The sequence below is a fragment of the Benincasa hispida genome, chromosome 4 (assembly GCF_009727055.1).
Source record: "Benincasa hispida cultivar B227 chromosome 4, ASM972705v1, whole genome shotgun sequence".
Classification (NCBI taxonomy): domain Eukaryota; kingdom Viridiplantae; phylum Streptophyta; class Magnoliopsida; order Cucurbitales; family Cucurbitaceae; genus Benincasa; species Benincasa hispida.
The window spans coordinates 28652791-28659061 of record NC_052352.1 but is presented as its reverse complement, the minus strand read 5'-3'; the positions used below and the strand labels follow the sequence as shown (position 1 = coordinate 28659061).

General features: G+C 34.4%; 1 long non-coding RNA gene across 2 annotated transcripts; it reads left to right on the top strand.

Annotated features, from left to right (window-relative positions):
• The first annotated feature begins 2010 nt into the window (after positions 1–2010).
• LOC120075125 lies at positions 2011–3904 on the top strand. Of its 2 annotated transcripts, XR_005481196.1 has the most exons (3): positions 2013–2532; positions 2731–2839; positions 3656–3904. It is a non-coding gene; the product is annotated as an uncharacterized LOC120075125 (long non-coding RNA). The 2 variants fall into 2 exon arrangements; XR_005481195.1 differs by having other exon boundaries at positions 2011–2839.
• The last annotated feature ends 2367 nt before the right edge of the window (positions 3905–6271 follow it).

Below are 6271 nucleotides of genomic sequence, written 5' to 3'. Positions count from 1 at the left end.
AAAAACTCTCTACATGGGAGTTATTTTTTAAAATTATTATTATTAATATAAATTAAATCAAAATTTAATTTTTAAATTAATTAATTGATATTTAATAAAGTTGATTAATTAAATATCATATATTTAATTAATATTATATTTAAATCCCATTAAATATTTTTTCCTCTCGTAATCTATAGTTTTAGTACAAATATTATTCTTATTAATTTTTAACCTATAGTTGTGACATAAATCTAATTCATATTATTCAATATTTGAACTTTATTCAAATATTTTATTTTTCTCATATAATAAACTTTAACTTTTAATCTAATTCAAAATTAACTTTATAATATAATGCATTCATATACATTATATTAATTGTATCGTATATAATTATATTCCCTAAATAATTTGAACAATTCCAATTCATCCAAAAACTTTAACACTTCTATTTTTAGCCTTATTGAGCTAGTGGGAAGACCTAGTGGATCTGCAGATTAGAAGCTCCAATGATACGAGATTAATTAATTAAACTCTTTAATTAAATTAATTAACATTCATTAACTGGGGGTCACTCCACTAAAGACCCACAACTGCACCTTTCGCACTACAGTTATATTTATGTGTTTATGGATATAACTGTTACCGATAAGTCAATTCTTCATGAATCGTTTATAATTACAGCTGGGTCAAATTATTGTTTTACTCATTTAATTACCTCTAGTTACTTAAGTCCCACTGATCTTCTAATGAACAGTCTGTTTATAGTCTTACCATAAACAAAATTCCTCTCGAACTAATGAGAGGGAAGGAGCCCCACTATTCAAGACCCGAAGTTGGCACTTAATAGAACAATGCCACTACTTTCCCTAAAGACGAGAAAAAGTAAATTCCGTCTCGTGTAGTTATGTCCTAGCTCCCCACTCAGTCCTGTCCTCAAAATGGAAGACATATTGAGTCGGTGACTTGTGCCACTTTCACCCATATAAATCAAAGGACATACCCTCATAGGCAGGAGTCTATAACTCACTTAGGATTGAGATCAAATTACCAACAGTGTTATAGTGAAAGATTAATTATTTTGCAGTTTAGTCTTATACAAAATCTTTGTATAGGGTGCTGATAACGTGTAGAGATACAAGTTATTTATGAAGGAACTTGTATTGAAGAGATCCTCGAGCGAAAGCAGATTTTCTAAATTCTATTAATTATTGAAAACTAAATTTACAGTAAACCTACAGTAGATGTGCATTTAAAGTTAAACCACAACATGCTTTTACAAGAAATAAAGGGTTCAAGATACACTACCCTTGAAGAACTTTTTTTCACGAAACTCCCTCAAACAGAAACAAAACTCTTGAAGTCCTTCTTCAAGATTTTCTTGTACAATACAAGCTGGACATTACCATAATGAGCATTTGGTATTCTCGGGGTGAGATTCCAGGAGTGGTGGATTCTAACTATTTTGGTTAGGAAGGATAGTTTAGGTGGAGGAAGTAGAAGATTGACAGTTCTCTCACAAACAAGAATACAGAACTTTTCTGTCACTCAATCATTCAGCAAAAAACCAACTTTAGCTGTAGAGGAAGAAGAAAAAAAAAGTTCTTTTATTCCTCTTGCCACAAAATCAGTAACCACCCACTAAGGTGGTTGGAGAGAAAAGAGGGAAGTTATTATTCAAATAATAATAAAATAATATAAATAAATGTGATAACTAACTTATTATATTATATTTATATTAAATTATATGTTAGATCAAATATAACATATAACCTATAGTTTTAATATTGTATCATATACAATATAACATCCCGCGTTATTTGCTTGTTGAAAATGTATTTCTTTTCCTTTTTGGAATTTATCCTTAGTTGTTGGGCACACTTGCTTTTCATTTTTATTATTTAAAAGGGAGAAAATTTTGGGTGGTTAAGCGGATTAAGGGAAAAGATTTATTTAAAATATAGTCTTTTCCTTTATTAGTATTATTTAAAATTTAACTTTTTCTCTTATTATTATTATTATTTATTTATTTTTAAAAATAAAAAAGAGGGAAACCCTCACCTCTCCATAGCAAGTTTTGAAGAAACCCCCATTCTTCCAGCCGCCACTTTCTTTTCTTCTACTGCCACTCCTCAGCCACCGCCTGCCTAAAAATCGTCTGGCCTCTCCTTTGTGCGCGCCCTCCGCCGAACGGTCTAGTCAGCAGTCAAGCCTCCAGCCGGTCAGACCTACATCCCGCCACTCCGTCCGCCAAGGGATGAAGCCGAACGACGACCCAACTCAGTCGTCGCGCCTTAGCCGCCGATTCGTTCCTCCAACCGTCTGCCCGTGCCGTTCTTCGATTGGGCCAACGACCTTTTTCATCTAAGGCACTGCCCAGCCCTTGCTGCCTTCGATTGCTGCTGGTTTTATGTTTGGGTAAGTTGTTTAACGTATCGGTTAATTTTAGGATCATCTACTTGATTTTTGGTTGGATGCTAGGATTGGAGTTTGAAGGAGATTTCGTGCGCTGTCCAGCGACTATTGAAGTTTCTTTTGCGGAGATTTTTGGTAAGTTTCAAGGCTTGGAGAGACTCCCTCCCCCCTTGTTGTTTGGTTTGATGTTGAATCTTTGTGTGTTAGTGAGGTTGTCATTGGATTCAAAGAACATATATTTGGTCTAAGATTATTGAACTATTTGAGATTGTTGGAATATAGACCCTAACTATTATCATTGAATTTGTTTATATTGGAACTTTTGCTTGGGAGTGGTGGAACTACCTTTGGAACCAAGCCACATTTTTTGGGTTGATTTAAGCCTTCCAAAGGCTGTGAGAAGATTAGTTGTGTGGAGTAGAATTTGCGACCAATTTTTGAGGTAAGTAATCTTACTACTGGAACTGTCCACGAGCTAGGCTTTAGTTGTATGCAGCATGGTGAGTGTATGTTATAGTAAATTGTTAGCATGTTCATTGATAGTATGACTTGAATCAAAGTTTGTTCTGGCACGAGTTCTAAATTGTTTAAATACACAATCGTTAGTATGTAATGGTATGTGTTTTCATATGTCGACGTCTGATGTGTTGGTGTTGAGGCATACTTGTATGTTGTAGAATTATGATGTAAGGTTTACATGAATGTTGTATAATATGTTGTTGAGGATTACGTGTATATGATGGAGCCATGGTACCAAGGATTTCATGTATGTTTTAGAATTGTACGGTGTTGATTCGTAGAATGTTGAGACTGTGTGAATATCCTCATTGATTGGTTAGATGCTCACCATTTTTGTGTTTTCTTCGGGATTCACCAGTTTGTGTTTCATTCGGGATTCACCAGTTTGTGTTTCATTCGGGATTCACCAGTTTGTGTTTCATTCGGGATTCACCAGTTTGTGTTTCCTCAGGATTCACCAGTTTTGTGTTTCCTCCGGGATTCACCAGTTTTGTGTTTCCTCCGGGATTCACCAGTTTTGTGTTTCCTCCGGGATTCATCAGTTTTGTGTTTCCTTCGGGATTCACCACTTTTGTGAGCATACTTAACTACAATAGGATAGGACTCAGTTTCTTGTCTGTTTCATGTGCTTATGTGCCATAGGTGGGTATCTAGAGGACATAGATGCCTAGCTTGACCCCAGTGGTGGGGTTACTTACTGAGTATTTCATGCTCATTCTTTCTTATGTTGATGTTTCAGGTAAGGGTAGAGATGCATCGGCAATGACGCAGTGGAATTCGTGATCGTGCCACTGGGACTAGTTTTTACACTTCCGCACCTTGAAATTTGAGTCCTTATTTTCCTCTTAATATTTAGTTTTACTGTTAAAAATTTATTTCTTAGGATTATTTCTTTCGTATACTTTTGTTGGTCTTTAAGAATTTTGGGTACCCTATTATTTGTTTTAACAATTGCATTTAATAAATGTCTTTTGAACTTCTCTTGTTTTAATTAGCATTTAGAGCGTCGTTTTAAATTCTTTGCATGCATTTATTTTAGTAACGACCTTACCTAAGTCCTAGGGGGTCGGGTCGCTACATACAATACAAACTATAGTTTATTTTCTCTATTTTATGGCATTTAATATATTTCTCTATTTTATGGCATTTAATATAAATCATATTTATACTAAATTTAACAACTATGAATCATATTCATAGAAAACAAAATATTTGAATCTCATTCAAATATTTATTTCCTCCCATTAAACAATAATGTATCAAATACATTATGACAATTATATCATATATAATTGAAATAATTTAATTATATTATATATAATTAAACCTCTCCTATTAATTTGAACAATTCAAATTAACTAAAAAATTGATTCTCAACTAAATCTTTTTTAGCTACCAAGAGGACCTTATGGACCTGTAGCTTGAAGTTCTAATGGTACATGAATAACTAATTGAACTATTTAATTACATTATCCATCATCTATTAACTGTCGAATACTCCACTAAAGACCGACAACTGCACTATTCACACTACAAATATATTTTTGTGTCTATTAGATATAACCAATCAACAGTTTGATGAGTCTTTACAAATTGCTCATAAGTACAACTTAGCCAAATTACCATTTTGCCCCTGTAGTTACATTTAACTCCTCAAGTACCACTGATCCCTCTAATGAACAATAGATCATAGTCCTACTATGACTAAAACCTTTGTCGGGCTAGGAGAAGGTGTGGCGTCACATTGTTTAAGACCTAGAATCAACCTTTAAGGGAGCAATTTATCTACTTACCCTTGTTTCGGGGAAGGAGTGAATTCCATCTCGTGTAGCTGTATTCTCAGCTCCCCAATCAGATGAATCCCTAAAATGGTAGGCAAGAGTTCACAACTCACTCAGGATTGAGGTCATGTTACCTATGGCCATCTTGGTGAAATGTAAGTCTCTATTATGAAAGGTGTTATATAATGAGACTAACATTTCGTGGTATGGTCTTATACAAACTCCTCTGTACAGAATAGCCCCGCTCGCATGTCTAATACATATATGATCAAGATCAAATCATTTGTAGCACTTTACAACAATTGTAACACCTACAAAGTGGGCCATACTCGTAGTGTCACCAGAATAAGGTACCCAACATTATTCATCTACTACAAACTATTTAGGTTATCACTTAAACATGATTCACTTGTATGTCTCCACATACATGTTTAAGTTACAACGATAATCTTAGATGTTAGTTTATTAGTTTGTGGTTGCATTAACTAAAATATCGCATATTTTATAACAAAATGAATATAATATCATATATTATTAATCACATAAAGAGTTTGTTCATACAAAGTTTACAAACTATAGAACTCTACGAGATTTAGGGTATGTGATAATAAGAAGGAAGAAAATGAGCCAAGCATGAGTGAATTTATGTGTAAAAATCAAAGTTGTGTTAAGGTACTTAAAACACATTCGCTAACCGTATTTCATGGGCAAAGTGCACCAAAGCTTTTATTTTGCAGGAAAACTCAGGAACATCGCATGCGCTGATCCTTTAAGAAGTATGCAGAGGACACATGCCTCAGGATTTCTAAAGTCGTATAAGCTTATACTCTGACAAATTTCCTGACCATTGACCATGATGCAGCGCTGACATTTTTACCTACCTTGACGAATGATAACAACCAATCAGAGTGAGGATCCCAAAGCAAAGCAGACCAAGGCTTTATAAATAGAGTCTCGGTGCTAGAAGAAAGAGAGGAGCCAAAAGCCGAAAGTCGTAGAGAATATTCCACTTTCACTTTCTATCCCATTTCATCATCGAAGGATAAAGATTCCGAGAGGACTGTCGCCACTTCATCCACTACATTAAATCCATCAGTCTTTACCATTATCTATTGCTATCAACCGCGAGTCCATTTCATTTTTCTTTTTTTAACGTGTTGTAGTACTTGCTTAACTAAGACATTAGACAGCTTGTATTCGAATTCTTCTACTATCTTAATATCATCATCATGTTCATCTCTATCTCATTTCATTTTTATTCATTTGTTATTATCTTCCCCATGAATCACTAAATTCCACAGCGCAAGGGGGAAAGCCACTCTCACGATTTAAATCAAGTTTCAAGGTTCTATCATCACTGCTTAACATATTTTGAAGTTATATTTGCTTGTGAAAGCAGAGACAAGTAATATAACCACCGTCTCAATAGATAAATGGTAGTAGAACTTGTTAAGTGAAGCAAGAAGTATTTATAGAGATAGAAACAACCATTCGTTCTCAGTACTCCCTCCCGTGCGTCATAGAAATAAGACTAGTAGAGGCAATCATCAGGAGGTATGCACCAATCAGGAGTA